Here is a 21,013-nt window from a genome sequence, read left to right on the forward strand (position 1 = left end):
GCTTATACTCCAGTCACGGTCTCACTTACCTTTCTCCGGTAGAGTTCGCATGCGCCGCTCGGGAAAGCCCATACACGTTCGGCTATTCCCGGGCAGACGGAGCATACACGGTAGAAGTGTTGGCGCTGGGCGGTGCTATTTTTAAATGTAAGGCGCCTCACCGAAAGGTAAGTGAGACTTCTCTGCAGTCCCTGCATCTCCTCTGGAGAGTCTCACTTACCTTACGGTAAAGCGCCTTACATTCACACTCAGGAAATGCAGTGCTGCGGGCATAGTACAGGAGATTCTCCTGCACCATGCCCGCAGCACTGCATCTCCTGTACTATGCCCATAGCCCTGCATCTCCTGTACCATCTCCTGTGCCATGCCTGTACCATCTCCTGTGCCATGCCTGAAACATGCCTGAACCATCTCCTGTACCATGCCTATACCATCTCCTGTACCATGCCCACAGCCCTGCATCTCCTGTACCATGTCCGCAGCCCCTACACCATGCCAGCAGTCCCTGTTTTGCGTCTCATTGGTCCAGTTGGGTCCAGTAGCTGCTGCATTTCCCACCCTAGGCTTATACTCGAGTCAATACGTTTTCATCTCCTGTACCATGCCTGTACCATCTCCTGTGCCATGCCTGTACCATGCCTGTACTATCTCGTGTACCATGTCTGAACCATCTCTTGTGCCAAGCCTGAACCATCTCCTGTGCCATGCCTGTACGATCTCTCCTGTACCATGCCTGTACTATCTCCTGTACCATGTCTGAACCATCTCCTGTGCCAAGCCTGAACCATCTCCTGTGCCATGCCTGTACGATCTCTCCTGTACCATGCCTGTACTATCTCCTGTACCATGTCTGAACCATCTCCTGTGCCAAGCCTGAACCATCTCCTGTGCCATGCCTGTACGATCTCCTGTGTCATGCCTGAACCATCTCCTGTACCATGCCTGTACCATCTCCTGTACCATGTCCACAGCCCCTGCACCATGCCCGCAGCCCCTGTTTTGGGTCTCGTGGTGGTCCAGTTGGGTCCAGCAGCTGCTTCATTTCCCACCCTAGGCTTATACTCAAGTCAATACGTTTTTCCAGTTTTTTGTGGTAAAATTAGGTGCCTCGGCTTATATTCCGGTTGGCTTATACTCGAGTATATACGTAATCAATTTGGTTCATCATATTCGTTATGTTAGAATGATTCAAATTTGCTACCATTTGAAAAACTTCTTGACCTACAGCGAGCGCCCAGACATTGTATCTCCCAGATGTACAGATATCTCCACTCAAAGTCCAGGACATCATATATCGTCCTTGAGCTGGAAGTGGTCCAAATTGCGCACGCTCGTGGAATGGCGACAAACTACGGTACTTAACCACTTTAAGACCGGAAGGATTTGCCCCCTTCCTGACCAGGCCCTATTTTGCGATTCGGCACTGCATTATTTTAACGGACAATTGGGCGGTCGTGCGATGCTGTACCCAAATTAAATGTACGTCCATTTTTTCTCAAAAATAGAGCTTTCTTTTAGTGGTATTTGATCACCTGTGCGATTTTTTGCGCTATAAACAAAAAACAGCGACAATTTTGAAAAAAAAAAACAATATTTTTCACATTCTGCTATAGAACATGGCGAGCGCTTGCCCCCTAGCCTCCCGAGAGCGAACGCCGTACATGTAGGGCGATTCACCTGGGAGCGGCTGCCTGCCGCAGTATAACTGCGGCGGGCGGTCGTTAACCGGTTAAAGTTTAAACATGTATTTCACCACCGCATAAGTAAAAAGAATCTACTAAGCTGCTGAAAGAAAAAAATATTAAGAAAAAGGCTTTTCTTGGGCTCATCCTGATCCGACTTGCGGTGCGACTTCCATTCAAATCAATAGGCTCCCATAGGGAACCATTGATTTTGAATGGAAGAAAAAAAACGAATAACGTGGCTTAATGCACATTAAGCAACGTTATTCAGCCTTTAGCAGCATTAGACGTTTTTTACGGCTTAAAGCTGCAGCTCCAGAACGCACAGTTCCTGGGTTTTTTTGGAGCTGTAAAACGCCTATGCCACTTGGAGCTCCTAAAAGCTCTATGTGTGCATGAGGCCATAGAATAACATGGATGGGCGTTCTGCAGCTGCAAAAAAAAAAACGTCTGACGCTGCTAACAGCAGCTCCAAAAATGTCCTGTGTGCATGAGGCCTAAAGGAAAAAGTCTTCAGAAAATCTTATAGTGTGTATAGCCCATAAAGCATACACGATGCGAATTTCGTCCGAAAATCGTATTTGCCAGTGAATTTGAATGATTTTTGTATCGTTAGTATGGTATGTGCAACATGCGATTTTCGTACGACAGCAAAAATTCACATATCCAACATGTTGGGTTTTTCTGAGAAAATTGTCCAAATTTCGTATCATTAGTGGTTGAGTCGTGCGATTCCACAGAACAACACACAACTGCGCATGATTCAGAAAAGATCGACCCAGAAGGAAAATAAAAAGAATAACAACACGAACGAGTGTTCGTCAGAAAAAAACGTAATACATCAAATATTATAGGTTACAGCAAACTCTGCTGAGAGGCTGTGACGAATGATTGTTCTGTTCGCAAATGCGGCGACCCGAGTTTTAACTGTAGGGGAGTGCCCAGTGGAGGTGTGCTTAAAAGGTCAAGACAACATTGCATCACTTCCTATACTGGCACAAGAAACTAGTGTTTGGTCGTACGATTTTCGGATCACATTGATGGTACACTCACATGATGTACACGACGAGTGCCGCTTGCGTTTATCGCACGATAAATCGTTCGAAATCGCATCGTGTATGGCCTGCTTAACCACTTAAGCCCCGGAAGATTTTACCCCCATTCCGACCAGGGCCTATTTTGCGATTCGGAACTGCGTAACTTTAATGGACAATTGCGCGGTCGTGCGACGCTGTACCTAAACGAATTTGACGTCCTTTTTTTCCCACAAACAGAGCTTTCTTTTGGCGGTATTTGATCACCTGTGCGATTTTTTGATCATGCGCTATAAACAAAAAAAGAGCGACAATTTTGCAAAAAATAACAATATTTTTCACATTTTTTTATATGAAATTCCCCCCCAAAAAAAATTTAAAAATCTAATTTTTTTAACATTTCCGGCCAATTTGTTTTAGGCTACATATGTTTGGTAAAAAAAAAAATCGCAAAAATCGTATTTTGATTGGTTTGCGCAAAAGTTATCGCGTTTACTAACAAAGGGAAAGATTTTTGTCATTTTTGTTGTTTTTTTTTAACGCGTAATGGCGGCGATCTGCGATTTTTTTTTTGCGGTACTGCGACATTGCGGCGGACAGATCGGACCCTTGACTGACATTTTTGACACTTTTGGGGGTACCAGTGACATTACTGCAGTAATCAGTGCTATAAATATGCACTGTTACTGTAAAATTACACTGGCAGTGAAGGGGTTAACTTTTTTTTGAGAGGGAGGGGTTATGTGTGTCCCTAGCGGCGTGATTCTAACTGTGATTGGCTGTGGCTTGAGGTGTAGGAACATTGATCAACGGTCCTACATAGTAGATCCATAGTGGTCTATGGATTGGGAAGTTGAGCTAACTCCCTGGTGCTCGACCAGTAGCCCAGTAGAGAGTTGGGTTGATTTACTAAAACTGGAGATTGCAAAATCTTTTGCAGCTCGGCATGATAGCCAATCAGTTTCTAATTGCAGCTTGTTCAATTAACCACTTAAGTACCCCCCCCCCCCCTTTATGACCAGGCCATTTTTTGCGATATGGCACTGCGTCACTTTAACTGATAATTGCGCAGACGTGGGACGCTGTACCTAAATATAATGAATGTCCTTTTTCCCCCCACAAATATTTTGGTGGTATTTGATCACCCCTGCGGTTTTTACTTTTTGCACTATAAACAAAGAAAGACCAACAATTTAAAAAAAAAATATATATATATATTTTGATTCCTACACAGGGGAGAATGACAGGCGGCTTGTTTACATTAGCCGCCTGCCTTTCTCCCTCTCCACCGACGATCGCCGAGTGACCAGCGGACATCGGGGTCCGTCGGTCACACGCGCGGGGGGGTCTGTGATCGCGCGGGAGCAGGAGCGCGCCTCCGGCGGCGCGCGCTCGCTCCCCAGAGCCCTCACAGGCTAGCGACGTAGTACTACGTCGCTCTGCCTGTGAGGGGCAGACCGCCGCAGTAAATATACTGTGAGCAGTCGGCAAGTGGTTAAGACTGGGATGCCATTAAAGTTCATGTGCATGTAAAGGCAGGCGTCCCAATACTTTTGGTAATATAGTGTAGCTGTTTTCACACCTACTGTCTTTGTTTTACCAAAAAAAAGAAAAAAAATGTAAAGCCCATCTTGCCAAGACCTTCAGCTATGTCTTCATTGTTTCCCTTTATATCTGAACAAATGTTTCTTCTATCGGCTGAATACTGAATAAATACATTTGTCACCGGGACATTTTCTGAAAGCCCCTCTTTACCATGCAAATCAGGTAAGTGCACAGGATATTTATACCTATATAATTATTCTAGAATAAGTTTAATCTGAGTTCTTGGTGAGGTAGAAACCGTCTAATTCAAAGCAGTAATTCTATGTCCTCTGCTTGATTGGTTTTCGATTAGTCATTTAATGAAAACAGAATGTGTTTGGAGAGCTGTAAATGTGACTGTCAATGTTTCAAACTCCCCATGTTAAAAAAGAGAGAAAGAAATCACATTTATTCACCTACTTTAACTCCTTCATGAGCACAGCACGCTAAAAAAAGGCAAAGCATTAGAAAAAAAATGTATGGAGGGATGTAAAAACTGAGATTAAATTGATTTTGCACCCAAAAATAAAACGATCTCGTGATTCACCCACTTTCCATTGTGGTCTATGGATTGGGGAGTTGAGCTAACTCCCTGGTGCTCGACCAGAAGCCAAGTAGAGAGTTGGGTTGAGATTGCAAAATCTTTTGCAGCTCGGCATGATAGCTAATCAGTTTCTAATTGCAGCTTGTTCAATTAACCACTTAAGTACCCCCCCCCCCCTTTATGACCAGGCCATTTTTTGCGATATGGCACTGCGTCACTTTAACTGATAATTGCGCCGACGTGGGACGCTGTACCCAAATATAATGAATGTTCTTTTTCCCCCCACAAATAGCGCTTTATTTTGGTGGTATTTGATCACCCCTGCGGTTTTTATTTTTTTTGCACTATAAACAAAGAAAGACCAACAATTTAAAAAAAAATATATATATATATTTTGCTTTATACCATTAACCGGTTGCCGACTGCCGCAAGTACATATACTGCGGCGGTCAGCCCCGGCCAGGCAAAGTGACGTACCGGTACGTCACTAGCCTGTCACTTGCTTGTGAGCCAATAGCGGGCGAGCGCGCGCCCGCGGAGGCGCACGCCCGCCCCGGCTCGTTCCCTAACAAGTCAGTGTGTGTGACCGGCGAACCCGATGTCCGCCGGTCACTCGCGATCGTTCGCCGTGAAGGGAGAAAGGCAGGCGGCTGATGTAAACAAGCCGCCTGTCATTCTCCCCTGTGTAAAAATGGAGATCACACGGTTCTACTATGTAGGACCGTTGATCTCTGTTCTTACACCAGTAGCCATGTCCAATCACAGTTAGAAACACGCCCCTAGGGACATACTTAACCCCTCCTTCCCCAATAAAGTTAACCCCTTCCCTGCCAGTGTCATTTTTACAGTAACAGTGCATATTTATAGCACTGATTACTGTAGTAATGTCACTGGTACCCCCAAAAGTGTCAAAAATGTCAGTCAAGGGTCCGATCTGTCCGCCGCAATGTTGCAGTCCCGCAAAAAAAATCGCAGATCGCCGCCATTACTCGTTAAAAAATAAAAACAACAAAAATGACAAAAATCTTTCCCTTAGTTATTAAACGCAATAACTTTTGCGCAAACCAATCAAAATACGCTTATTGTGATTTTTTTTACCAAGCATATGTAGCAGAAAACAAATTGGCCAAAAATGTTAAAAAATTTAGATTTTTACATTTTTTTGGGGGGGAATTTCATATAAAAAAATGTGAAAAATATTGTTATTTTTGCAAAATTGTCGCTCTTTTTTTGTTTATAGCGCATGATCAAAAAATCGCACAGGTGATCAAATGCCGCCAAAAGAAAGCTCTGTTTGTGGGAAAAAAAGGACTTCAAATTTGTTTAGCTACAGCATCGCACGCCCGCGCAATTGTCCGTTAAAGTCACGCAGTGCCGATTCGCAAAATAGGCCCTGATCAGGAAGGGGGTAAAATCTTCCGGGGCTTAAGTGATTAAACATACCCAATTAAAAAAAATTTTAAAAATCTAATTTATTTATCAATTTAGGCAAATATGTATTCTGCTACATATTTTTGGTAAACCAAATCCTAATAAGTTTATATTGATTGGTTTGCGCAAAAGTTATCACGTCTACAAACTATGGGATGTTTTTATGGAATTTTGATTTATATATTTTATTTTTATATATATTTTTATGTATTTTATTTTTACTAGTAATGGCGGCGATCAGCGGTTTTTAGCAGGACTTGAACATTGCAGCGAACAAATTGGACACCTGACACTTTTGACACTTTTTTGAAGACAAGTGACCAGGACACTGGACATTTTTTCATGGATCATGAGGGTTGTCAAGGTGTTCTTCTCCTCCGAAAATGTTCCAGCTGACATTTTCCAGGCCTTTGCTATTGTGCGCTTAGCTGCGATAAATAGATATGTGGCTAGGTTCTTCTGGTAAGAGAAAAGGCCCCGGGATTGGACAATGAAGTAATGCAAGTTTGGGGTCCTTATGGAAAGGTAAGTGGAAATGGGTAGACAGGAGTTCAAAGACCCTTGACCAAAATCCCACAGGACGTGGGGAAGGACAACCATATGTGTATTTCATCTTCTCCCTGACCATACCCTCGGAAGCATCTATCACTGTAGGATGGGTTTTACTTGGACCCAGTACCAATGTAGCAGAACCTTTTAGGCTGCCTCCAATGTGGCTGTGTTAAAGGAGCACTTCGATATGCTGGCTTACTCCAGGCTGCAAGGTCTATGGGCAACAGGTCTCATTCCCATTTAAGCACATAGCAGAGGGAAAAAAGAGATGCTGTTGGCGGTGAATGAAGAGTAAATCATGGAGCTGGTGCCGGGGGCACCCAGGCAATGCTGGCAGGGGTGTGTTAAAAGACGGTCACTTGATATTGGAAGGAGTCATGACTCTGAAGGGAAGTTATCCAGTATCGCAGTTGAATGTAGCGGAAGAATTTGGTGGGTCTCATGGATTGAGGACCATGTGGGGGAAGTGCGGGAGCCAAGAAAATGACTGTGGAGTTGTTTCAATTCAGCACAAGTACCCCCCGAATGACTCACCAGCAGGACCGGGACAAGGGGTGGGCAGGAGGGAAGGTGGGCCCTGGGCGCAATGGCGTTCTGAGTGTAGGACCCTCTAAAATTGCACATCATGAATGGGGGAAGAGGGCGCCGTTTGGCATCTTTGCCCTGGGCACTAGATGATCTTGTCCCGACACTGCTCACCAGAACTTCCGGCAATGTCCACTAATAGTAGTTTATACTCAGTCTTCCAGGACAAGTCTTCACCCCTGATGCTCTGATTCACCACAGTATATTTCAGTGTGTTACGTGCCATTTAACGCAGTAAATTTCTATGCATTAGTGCATGTTTAATGCAGTATATTTCAGTGCGTTATGTGCCGTTTAGCGCAGTATATTTCTGTGCGTTACTGCACGTTTAATGCAGCATATTTCAGTGCACTACTGCATGTTAAATACAGTATATTTCTGTGCGTTAATGCAGTTTTACTACAGTATATTGTAGTGTGTCGGTGGAGTGTGTCTGTGTAGTGAGTACTCAGGTTAAAGTACACATTTCCACATCTTAATTAGATTTTGTTAACAAGCACCTTGATAAATAATAAAAGAGAGCCTTTTATTTTTATATTGTAGCACACCAATAACACAAGGCATATGCAATCCGGTGTGCTGTGGTCCATGTAGGTTGGGTGTTGGGTGCAAGTCAAAATGAATAGCACTGCAACACAACGCACTTTATATGTTACTGCACATTAGTGCAAAGCAACAGTTTGAAGGACACATGAGGAGAATAGTATTTTATGTCCCCTGGAGATGTCCCTTGCATAGACGAAACACGTAGGGAAGAGCTAGTGGCCTATTATGTTATCATGCCCACCATTGTACCACGGCGAGGTGTCTTTTGAGCTTTTTGTTACCCCCAAGATGGTTGTGAGTATATGTCAGGGCACAAACACCAGGAGAAGGGCTCTAGGACCCAGCAGCGCTATCAGCACTTTGGCAGGAGAAGGACTTTAGGACCCAGCAGCACTACCAGCAATTTACCTGGGCCTATTTAAGGAAACCTGCCAGTGATTTTAGTTGCTGGTTGATCTTCAGCTCCTCCAGTGTGTTATCCCTGTGATATTCCAGTTCCTGTCTCCTGTTACCAACCCGGCTTGTCCTTGACCTGTCTCCTGATTGCTTCCTGTGTTTGACCTCGGCTATCCACCTGACCACGCTTGCTCTGATATCCACCTGGCTCCTGATCTCGGCTATCCACCTGACCACGCTTGCTCTGATATCCACCTGGCTCCTGATCTTGGCTATCCACCCGACCACGTTCCAGTCTCAGCATTATCCAAGTCCTGCAAACACCTCACGGGCGCCACCTGTCTGCTGATTCCACTCCAGCACTCCAGCTGTACTCTGGATCTTCTGCACACAATCCAGCAGGCGACCCGTGCTACTTTGGGCCTGACCTCTCCTGTTCTCATCCTCAGGGGGGTCTGGAACTTAGCCGCAAGGGAAGCCCTCTCTCTCCATTGGCCTCTAGCACCAGGTACGTGATAGTATCAACCAGCCAAGATGTCTGAGGCCGAGAGAGGTGCTTCCGCATTAGAGGCCCTATGTCAGCAGATTACAGTTCTTACACAAACAGTCCAGAGCTTACAAGATGGCTACTTTCAGCTGGAAGGACGCCTTCACCCTCTCAGTTGTTCTGCTACAGCCGCACCTGCTATGGGTTTACCCCCTCCGGAGCCCAGAGTTCCCACTCCCGATCGCTTTTCAGGTGACCGACGGAAATTCAGAGCTTTCAAAAATGCTTGTGACCTTTACTTTGCCCTGCAACCAAGGACTTTTTCTCTTGAGACTGTCAAGGTGGGTTTCATCATTTCACTCTTATCTGATGAGCCACAGTCCTGGGCTCATAATCTCATTGAGCAAAAGAACTCAGTCCTGGATTCAGTTTTCACCTTCTTTGAAGCTATGGCTACCTTATATGATGATCCACAACGGACGGCCACCGCAGAGTCGGCCCTTCATGCTCTTGTACAAGGCAGACGACCTGTGGAGGATTACATTGTGAAATTTCGCAAGTGGTCAGCTGATACTGGGTGGAATGATGCCGCCCTAAAATACCAGTTCCGGCAAGGCTTATCTGAGTCTCTCAAGGACGAGTTGGCTAGGATTGAGGCTCCCGCCTCACTAGAAAGTCTCATCCAAGTCTCTATCCAACTAGACCGACGGCTGCGGGAGCGAAGGTCCGAACGCACTCAGACCCTTCGACCCACATGGATAATGCCAAAGGTCCCAGGACCAACACTCCCAGCCTCTATTCCCCAGTCTATGAATATGTCCGATGGGGAACCCATGCAAACTGGCCTACTCCGCCCTGCTTTAACCCCTGAAGAGAGAGCACGCAGACGACAGGATAACTTGTGTCTCTACTGTGGGACTTCGGGCCACTTCCTTCGCAGTTGTCCTGTTCGCCCAAGGAAGTCCAGCCTTCCACGCCCCTCTTACCTTCAGTTGTCTGGGACTATATCCACTCATTTAATTCTCCCCATCTCTCTGCAGGTGGATGGAAAGGAAGTAAAGCTGCAGGCGATCATTGACTCTGGAGCCTGTAGTTGCTTCCTGGATATCAACCTAGCCAAGAACTTGAGCATACCCCTGAAACTGAAGGAACAAAGACTTGATGTACATTTAGCAGATGGCACTGCTCCTAGCTCTGGACCAGTCACTCAGGAGACTATCCCTGTCCTTGCCACAACAGAAGCAGGCCATCGGGAATTCCTCCGCTTTGATGTCATCAGGTCTCCTATTTTCCCAGCCATCCTAGGGATACCCTGGCTACGGGCCCACAACCCGCAAATTGACTGGCCCAAGGGAGAAATCATCTTCTCATCTTCCTATTGTCAGCAACACTGTGGCGTCCCCACGCCTGTCAACTCTTCAGTGTGTCTCTCCGTTCAACCTACACCGGATCCCTGTCATGCTGTTCCTTCAGCCTACCTTGACTTCCTTGATGTGTTTGACAAAAAAGGTGCCGATGCCTTGCCCCCACATCGGTCCTACGACTGCCCAATTGAGTTGCTACCTGGAGCAGAAGTCCCCTTTGGGCGCATCTTTCCGTTATCCGAAGTGGAGCTGGAGGCCCTCCGACAATATATAGATGAAAACCTTGCCAAAGGATTCATCCGCCCTTCATCGTCACCTGCTGGAGCTGGCATTTTCTTCGTCGAGAAGAAGGATCGTTCTCTCAGACCATGCATTGACTATAGGGACCTTAATAAAATTACTATCAAGAACAGATACCCACTCCCTCTCGTCCCTGAGTTATTCCAAAGATTCCGAACAGCCCAGGTTTTCACGAAGTTGGACTTGCGGGGGGCCTATAACCTGGTTCGTATTAGGGAAGGTGATGAGTGGAAGACCGCCTTCCGAACACGCTTTGGTCACTTTGAGTACCTTGTGATGCCCTTCGGGCTATGTAATGCCCCCGCCACATTCCAACATTTTGTGAATGATATTTTCAGAGAATACCTTGACCTGTTCTTAATCGTCTATCTGGACGACATACTAATTTTCTCAGCCTCGCTTGAACTCCTTTGAGAGCACGTCAGAAAAGTGTTAAAGACCTTAAGAACCCATGGCTTATATGCTAAAGCAGAAAAGTGTGAGTTCGAGAAACAATCTATCCAGTTCTTAGGACTCATAATCTCCACGAAAGGGATTTCCATGGATCCTCAGAAGGTATCAGCAATCTTGGAGTGGCCTGCACCTTCTGACAAGAAAGGGGTCCAGAGGTTTGTGGGCTTCGCTAATTTTTATAGGAAATTTATTCGGAATTTCTCAACTATTATTGCCCCGATCACCCAGCTCACTCGCCTGCACTCACGCTTCTCCTGGAACCAAGATTCTCAAGCGGCTTTCGAAAAACTGAAGGCTCTCTTCACCTCTGCTCCAGTGTTGCAACACCCTGACCCAGCTCTTCCCTTTGTCCTTGAGGTGGACGCATCCGAAGTAGCTACGGGAGCCGTGCTCTCGCAGCGTCAGGGCCCAAAGGCCCTGCTCCACCCAGTAGCCTATTGCTCCAGGAAGCTGAATCAGGCCGAAAGAAACTATGACGTGGGTGACAGAGAACTCCTGGCAATTAAAGTCGCTCTCGAAGAATGGAGGTACCTCCTGGAGGGCGCTAACCATCCAATTATGATCTTCACAGATCACAAAAATTTGGAATATTTAAGATCTGCAAAACGCCTAAGACCTCGACAAGCCAGGTGGGCCTTATTCTTTTCGAGATTTAATTTCCACTTGACATACCGCCCAGGTTCCAAAAATGGGAAAGCCGATGCCCTGTCCAGGATGTTCCCCGAATCTGCTGAATGTGCTCCTCCAAGCACTATCTTATCTGCCCAAAATTTTTTGCTGATTCAACCTAACCTAAAGGCATCCATTGAACAAGCTTCTGTATCGTGCCCCGAATCCGAACATGACTCGTTAAGGAGGCAGGGTGGATTACTTTGGCACCAGGACAAAATCTTTGTACCTCAAGAAGCTAGGTCTCTGGTTCTCAGGGCATTCCACGACCACCGACTTGCAGGGCACTTTGGGGCCCGTAAAACTAACGAGCTCATTCAGCGGTCCTTTTGGTGGCCTAACCTCAGTCGGGACTGTAGATCCTACGTCAAGTCATGCACCATATGTCTACGTAGCAAAAGTGACAAAGTCAAAGCCTGGGGGTTATTAAGACCCTTGCCTATCCCTAATCGCCCCTGGGAAATGATTTCTATGGATTTTATTGTTGATCTTCCTCCCTCTGAAAGATTCACGACCATCCTTGTTGTGGTAGACCGATTATCAAAAATGGCCCACTTCATACCAATGATTGGTACTCCCTCTGCAGCGGAAACCGCTCACATGTTTATCAAGGAGATCATAAGACTTCATGGACTACCAAAGAACATTGTTTCGGATCGGGGGGTGCAATTCACCTCTAGGTTTTGGAGAGCCCTTTGTAAAGCCTTGGAAGTGGAACTCTGCTTATCATCTGCCTACCATCCCCAAAGTAATGGGCAAACGGAGCGTACTAACCAAACCCTCGAGCAATACCTCCGCTGCTTTTCAGCTTTTTCCCAAGATGACTGGGCATCCCTGCTTCCGCTGGCGGAATTTGCCTATAATAACTCTGTCCATTCAGCTACAAATCAGTCCCCATTCTGGGCTAATTATGGATTCCACCCTGCTGCCCTGCCTGAAATTATGCCTGAAACTTCTGTACCTACCTTGCAGGACAGACTTGTTTTCATTCAAAACAATTATCAGGTCCTCCGGGAGTCCATACAGAAAGCCCAAGTGGATTACAAAAAACACTTTGATCGGAAACGGAGGGGAAATCCTTCCTTCAAGGTTGGGGACAAAGTGTGGCTGTCTACTGCCAACCTGAAATTGGCCTGCCCTTCACGGAAGCTAGGGCCAAGGTATATTGGGCCTTTTCAGATCAAACGGGAAATTAACCCAGTGGCTTACGAACTATCTTTGCCTGACTCATATAGGATCCATCCGGTTTTTCACACCTCCTTGCTTAAACCAACTGTTCCAGATCCATTTCCAGGGAGAGTGGAGCCACCTCCACCGCCAGTGACGATTGGTGAGGACACAGAATTCGAGGTGGAAGCAATCCTGGACTGCAGGAAGAGAGGGAGACAAACCCAATTCTTAATTAAATGGAAAGGGTATCCACCCGAAGAAAGCTCATGGGAACCCGAAGCCAATGTACATGCCCCCAGACTCCTCCAAGAGTTTAAGGACAAATACCCAGAGAAAATTTCTCAAATAGGCATCCGGAGGCTGCCCGTCAGGGGGGGGCACTGTCAGGGCACAAACACCAGGAGAAGGGCTCTAGGACCCAGCAGCGCTATCAGCACTTTGGCAGGAGAAGGACTTTAGGACCCAGCAGCACTACCAGCAATTTACCTGGGCCTATTTAAGGAAACCTGCCAGTGATTTTAGTTGCTGGTTGATCTTCAGCTCCTCCAGTGTGTTATCCCTGTGATATTCCAGTTCCTGTCTCCTGTTACCAACCCGGCTTGTCCTTGACCTGTCTCCTGATTGCTTCCTGTGTTTGACCTCGGCTATCCACCTGACCACGCTTGCTCTGATATCCACCTGGCTCCTGATCTCGGCTATCCACCTGACCACGCTTGCTCTGATATCCACCTGGCTCCTGATCTTGGCTATCCACCCGACCACGTTCCAGTCTCAGCATTATCCAAGTCCTGCAAACACCTCACGGGCGCCACCTGTCTGCTGATTCCACTCCAGCACTCCAGCTGTACTCTGGATCTTCTGCACACAATCCAGCAGGCGACCCGTGCTACTTTGGGCCTGACCTCTCCTGTTCTCATCCTCAGGGGGGTCTGGAACTTAGCCGCAAGGGAAGCCCTCTCTCTCCATTGGCCTCTAGCACCAGGTACGTGATAGTATATTTGCATGACATACATTTGTGTTTTTTTAGCAATATTACACTATGTTCCTTTTATTTCCTACAAAAAATTTCTGTAGAGAATCGTACCTTCTGGATAGCGATTGGAGGACCCGGTGGGTGTGGAGGTTGTCATCTTACCCTGGAATGAGCCATGGTGGGTGCACCATGTGCTTTTGATCTCTTATTATTTGGAGATCAAAACTATCCGATAAGGGATTCCACATATCTGTGTCCAAGGTGGTTTGAGACTATCACAGCTTCTGTAGTTTATTGGCTTTTTGATAGAGCCCTGAACTTTTTTCATGGGATTATTGTGATATTATTTTGATTGATATGCATATAAGGTTTTTTTTTGATTTTCTGGTTTCATCATCACTTCATAGGTAATTTTAGGTTTACCTATTTATGTTGACTTAATTCATACCACTGTATTGTTTGTTTTCACTGTTATTCTCAAATTGATGGTCAAAGGTTTTGCACACTCTTTGTATAATATAGGTTATTTAATAGTTCACTCCCCCACCCACTGATATTAAAGCGGAGCTCTAGTCATTTTTTTTTTTTTTAAAACACCCCCTTGATCGCTGAAGCTTATGCCATGCAAATTGGCATAATCTGCATAGGCAATCGTTTGAGTTCTTTGTAAATCCAATATGGCTCACTGTCTCCTCTCAATCCTGTAAGAGTCCATCATAAGTGTGGGCATCTGAAGCCCGGTCAGACTTTCTTCCAGGATACGGTGAAGCTGGCTACCCAGCATGCACCTCCCGATCTCGCGCCTGCGCAGTGTGAAGAAAGCAAGGTGCACTCGGCGCGGCACGGAGGATCCTGTGATTAATGACACATTTATCCCAGGAGCCAACAGGTGGGAGAATATGACGACCTTGCCGCGGCGAGGTAATATGGAAGTGCAGTGCTTCAGGAAGCCTAAAGGTAATTCAGCTTTGGAAAAAAAAAAAAATTCCCAAACATTGATGGCATAGTGGTAAGCAATGGCTGGGGCCAAAGTGAAAAAATAGGGAGGAACTCAGCTTCAATCTTTGGGTGGGGCAGTGTCAGCGGTTAGGTCCAAGCAGTGCATCATGGGAGTATGTCAGATGCTGTCCTATACCTGGAAGTATCGGCTAGCTCTTATGCCTTGTACACACGCAACGATTATCGGCCGACCGATCGACCAACTTTTGTCCAGAGTGGTGTTTTGTTGGTTGGAATGTGCCTAGACTGCACACGAATTTTCTCGGCCAACAAAAATCTACTTCAGAAGTGATGTCATGTGCTGGCTTACTTTCCGTGTGTTTTTTCTTCTCTGAGCATGCCCAGTCTTGCTCATCAGATTTTTGTCTGCCGAAATCTGTACCGACTGACGGAAAATCGGCCGTTGTGTTGACGGCCAACAAAAATGTTATAGCCTGCACACCAGATTTTTTTCGGCCGAAAAGTCGGAGTCGGTTGTCGGAAGCATCATACTAACAAGCCGAAAATCGGCCGATCAGACATTGGCCGAAAATTCTCGGGCCAATTATCAACGCGTGTGTACGAGGCTTTAGGGCTCCAATGATTGGAGTCCGTAGATATATGGAGTGCCATGGTAGCACAACAAAAGTATCAGTGGGTGGGTGAGTGTGTGTTTATATATGCGTGGGAGGTTTACCTACCTCATTAATGGGCAATTAAGACCTCTGAGACCGGCTTTTCTTTTATTCATTCTCACAACTGCTAAATACTTTCCAGGGTGCAAAGAATTAATGACAAACAGAACAGGTTTTTTATTTTAGACTTGCAGCCCTCTGATTTTATCCTGGGCACGGCCATTCATTTTATTGGTCATTTCCATTGCTAATGCAATTGAATCTACAAGTATTAGCCACTTATACAGACCATTGTCAAGAGGTCCCGCCGTTCCCCATGCTGGTTCTGCTCAAGTGATTATGACCTTTTTAATGTGTTCTACATGGTTAATTTATTTTATGCTGTGAATAATCACCTATCAGATTATTTCACCCTTATCTTCTCAATGAGAACTCTGCTAGGGAAAGGTCAGAGGTTTAAAGGAGAACTCTAAAGAAAATAAAAAGCTGCATGCAGTGCCATCTTAAGAGCATTATAGGCCCCCAGGCAATGCAGTGCACTGGGGCCCCGCCTACACAATCACCCACGAGAATAAAAATGCAAATTATCGATAAGGCAATGTTTATTGGTACAGCAGTGCCAGGCTAATGACAGCTTCCAAGTTCGGCGGCTGGGTCCAGTGAACACACACACGGACGGGAGTCAGACTCATCTGTCCTGTGTGTGTGTCTGTTCCTGTGGAGGTGGACAGGTATTCCAGCAGGTGTGGGCTCCCCCTCCACGGTCCAAGTGGCCTGACAGCAGCGCAGGGCCGACAGACGCTTGGCACCTGCTGAGTTTGGTGGCGGGATGCACGCGGGAATCGGGACTAATGCTGGGCTGGGGCTGGGTCACTGGGCAGGTGCCCAGCGTGCCCATTCAGTAAGATGGCCCTGGCTGCGTGTTTGTAAGGAGGGCTTTATGTCTTCCCTTCTTTTAGTACCAAGGAGTCAGAAACCTTTCTTAGCACACAGGGCCCCATCAGCGTACCCCAGCACTGGAAGCCAAAGCCTTCCTAGATCAATCTCCTCTACACCCTACTCTGTTGGCACAGGAGACACCTTCCTTTTTTTTCCAACCATAGCTACCAGAGACACACGGGATCTATTTTCCTAGATCTTTTCTCAAGGCATAAGAACCAATCGTCCCAAGTCACCACAATCTTTCACGAGCCATGTAAACCAGACCCTCGAGCTGTACCAAACAGACACTGGGAAACGCTAGAGGCTTATCCCCCAAGTTTCTACCCAACCCATACCTTAGGAGGCAACTTCCACATACAACAGGGGGACAGATATGACGTGCTACTCTCAACTTCATATCCCTTTTTAAAACAAAGACACACTTTTGTTGAAAACTTCTCTTCAACATTTTAGAAATGTACATCCCAACGTCAACATTTTAATGATTCTTCAATAATGAAGACGGCTGCCCCCGCAGTACAACTAAAACATGCTCTACTATAAATTACCTGGGAGACTGGGAACCGCTGCTCTGGCCCAAATGCATTAAGAATGTAGCAATAATCCTCCCATAAAATAAAGCCAACTACACTGTAATGTGTTTATTTGCTACATGGCAGGATACAGCAGTAACACGCTAACGCGTTTCGGCCAAAGCCTTACTAATAGCATACTGCAATGGATGTTACAGAGTAGCCGGCTTCATTTTATGAGGAATTGTATGAGACAGTCTCTTCCCCAGGGGTGGAATCCATATTGTTAAAAACTCACATTACAAAAGTGATGAAGAAGAAAAGCCCCTCAACATGATCCTCTATTGGGCAACTCTCTACAGGCTCCTCCTACCCCACCTTTATATATTTTCTTTTCAGGGATGTTGGTTCACAAGAGCATGCTCATGGTGACATCCCTTAAAGAGTCCTTCATGTTATTTTGGGTGTTGAGGTCACCAAAATATAGCCAATTAACTCATATAATTACCTTCAGTGAAAGGGAAAAAACAATTGATGTGCAAATCAACTATAAATTATAAATCATGTAAACCAGGAAAAAATGTTTTCTTGGGAGGAGGAAGAAAGAAAGAAGAATGGAAGGAAAGGAAGTAAAAATAAAAAGAGGGAGGGGGAAAGAGAGAAAGGAAGGAAGGAAGGAAGGAAGGAAGGAAGGAAGGAAGGAAGGAAGGAAGGAAGGAAGGAAGGAAGGAAGGGAGGGAGGGAGGGAGGGAGGACGGGGAATGGAAGAAAGGAAGGAAAAAAGAGAGAAAGGAAGAGAGCATGGAAGAAAGGAAGGAAAAAAAGAGAGGAAGGGAGGGAGCATGGAAGAAAGGAAGGGAAAGAAAAGAAATGGAGGGAGGCAGGGAGAATGGAAGGGAGTAAGAAAAAAAGGACAGAAGGGGGGAAAGGAAAGAAGTAGCTAAGGAAGGAAGCAAGGGCAGAAAAAAGGGAGGGAGGAAGGTGGAATGAAAGAACAAAAGGAAAAAGGGAAGGGAAAATGGAAGAAAGGAAGGAAAAAAGAGAAGGAAAGGAGCATGGAAGAAAGGAAGAAGGGAAAAAAAAAAGAAAGGAATGGTGGGAGGCAGGGAGAATGGAAGGAAGTAGGGAAAAAGGGACAGAGGGGGGAAAGGAAGAAAGTAGCGAAGGATGGAAGCAAGGGCAGAAGAAAGGGAGGAAGGAGGGGAGGAGGAATGAAAGAACCGAACAAAAAAAGGAATGGAGGATTGAAGAAAGGAAGAAAATTAAAGGGGAAGGAAGGGAGCGTGGAAGAAAAGAAAGAAAGTAAGAAAGAAAGAAAGAGAGAGAAAGAAAGAAGGAAAGAAAGAAAGAAAGAAAGAAAGAAAGAAAGAAAGAAAGAAAGAAAGAAAGAAAGAAAGAAAGAAAGAAAGAAAGAAAAGATTGGTTGAACGTATCATTATCTATCCATTTTGCACAAACTATATCAGAAATAATGTTATAATTTTTTGTCTCTCGTACACGAATGAATGATTAAAAGAAAGAATGTCAATAGCAGTTATTATCCAGCCTGGGAGTTTACACTCGATGAATAGCTTCACGGCTTTGATAGCTGAATTAACAATTTTCCCATTGTGGCAGCGGAATTGTTTCATCGGCGGTTCTCACACAAACTCCTTGATGGACAGGTACCGAGGTGTGCTGGATTTTATTAGGGATAATGAGGTGTTATCGTATTTTAACTAATGAGTTGGCAGATCCGATTTAGAGAAATGCCTTTTGGCAACGGAGGAAACATTTTTACAAAAATAAGTCTGTTTTTTTTTTTTTCATAGTTTGTTACTGAAGCAATATCACTCCTTTACACTTGGGGGATCTGTTTGTATTGTTACTGTTATGTTTCAAATGGCATTTTATGCATTGACACTACTTCTTAGACCATGTCTGTCTGATTAGCATGGTCACCTGCTGACTTGATACCATCCACAGGCAGCTTAAATCCTCAATACGACACAGAAGTTGAACCCAACTCAATTTTACTTCAGACATTTGCAGGATGTTTTTCCAGTCTTTTGAAGTTTAAGAAACCAATGACTTTCCTGAGCCCTGTGTCTGGACATAAAAGACATGGGAAGGATCTAGCTAGGACCAAACTAACTAGCACTACAAAGGAGGGTGTGGATGGAGGGCGAAACCAATATCACAATAGTAAACAAGTAGCAATGGCCTAAAACCGCCACTAGATGTCAGCATACTGTGACAGGAAGTCAGGTAAATCTGTAGATGTAGTCACAGACAGGAGATACATTTCCACCTGGTTTAGAAAATTCACCAATTACTATAGGGTGTCGGCTGCAAAGGTAGCCAGAACTGTCTAAGGACGGTGAACAGACTTCAGCTGTTCAGAATGAGGAAATTAAGGCCTCTATAATTGGTCCAAAGGAAGTCTATGGCTGCCTCCTGACGCTGTGTGAGCTTGGGATAGGAGGACAGTCAGATGTGTGCCTCCCGACGCTGTGTGAGCATGGGAGAAGACCTCCTGGAGCGATGTGCGCTGAGGAGGGTAAAAAGTGTGAAGACTTCTCAAGGTGAGAAAATTAACTATTTCTATGTGGAAGAAATAAATTAACTGTTTGCTATGTGAAGAGACAAGCAAAGGGACATGTTCAATGTGAAGAGGAAAAGGGACATGTTCAATGGACATTTGTTGTGTGAAGAAAAAACATGGACTATGGAGTGTCTGCTGTAGGTTGGAGACAGACTTCCTTAGATAGGTTCCTGTGTGTGAGAAGGTAGCCACCCACAGTGGCAAGGATTTATTTTGTGTTTTATTTTTATTTTGCTGTTTTTGAGGCTTGCACTTGTGTGAAGTAAATTGCAAGAATAAACCAAACTGTTGTTTGCAACCACTTCTCGGCTATCTCCCTGTGTAACGAACCCCCCAAAGGGATCATCCACACCAGCCACCGAGCTAATCAATCCCATAATACCCACAAACAATATTTTTCAGATGCATTTTAATAAAACACAAAAAAAAAATTTCATGAAAGTAGGGCAGATCAGTTACCTCCATTCTTGAACCATTGAAAAGCTTTACAGTTTAGCCATAGACCACTTATTTACTGCTGGCGTGAGGGAAATAACATTATGCCCATTGAGGTTTTTGGTGCTAAATTCTTATGAATGAGCAAAGAAACCATGTTGCTGTGCCTGCCATGGGCACCAACTCCTCCAATACAACTGAGGCCTCCATGAACCTTTCTTAGCCCACAGGCCCTCAACTCCCTGCCCTTGACTGCAGGAGCATTCGGGATCTACCTACCACTGGTGGAAGAAGATGCTAAAGTAGACTTGGAATATCTCACGATCTGAGAACTGGAACACCTGGGACTTTAAAACTCTGGGTCTAGCTGAGCAGTAGGGGCGACTAAATGGGTGTGCATGGGCTATGGATCCTGGAAGGTGCAAGAGCAGTGTGACTGCACGCAAACTGGGGTGTGTCAGGATCTAAGAAGCTGCCTGGTCTTCACCAGAGTCTCTGGAGGTGTGGATGTTTTTTTGTTTAAAATTAACAAACATGGTTATACTTACCTGCTCTGTGCAGTTGGTTTTGCACAGAACAGCCCAGATCCTCCTCTTCTCAGGTCCCTCACCGACTCTATTTGCCCATCCCTCCTGTCAAGTGCATCCGCAGCAAGCAGCTTGCTATGGGGGCACCAGAGCCAGAGCCGAGCCACAGCTCCGTATGTCCATTCAGACATAGAGCTGTGGCTTGGCCTAACCCTCTCTCTCTCCTCATTGGCTCACTGACTTTGATTGACAGCAGCTGGAGCCAATGGCCCCCGCTGATGTGTCTCAGCCAATCAGGAGGGAGAGTCACGGACAGCCGAGTCTTGCAACATCCCTGGATCGAGATGGGGCTGGAATGCAATAAGATATAAAACTTTCTGCCTTTTCAACCACTTTAACTAAAGGAAAAATCAATAGACGTATGGAGATGAGGTAGCTGTAGTTGATCTAGGGAATATTCGACTGCCTCCCGGGGGATCAGGAAGGAATTTTTTTCTCTCCCACTGGAGCGAATTTAGATAATGCTTTGTTTTTTTGCCTTTCTCTAGATCAAATATGGGTATAGGCAGAGCTGCTGTTAGAAATCACGGGGCCCTGTACAGCCTACCTGACCCCCCCCCCATAATTTTT

Source organism: Pelophylax lessonae (genome assembly GCF_965119305.1).
Source record: "Pelophylax lessonae genome assembly, chromosome: 10".
Lineage (NCBI taxonomy): Eukaryota > Metazoa > Chordata > Amphibia > Anura > Ranidae > Pelophylax > Pelophylax lessonae.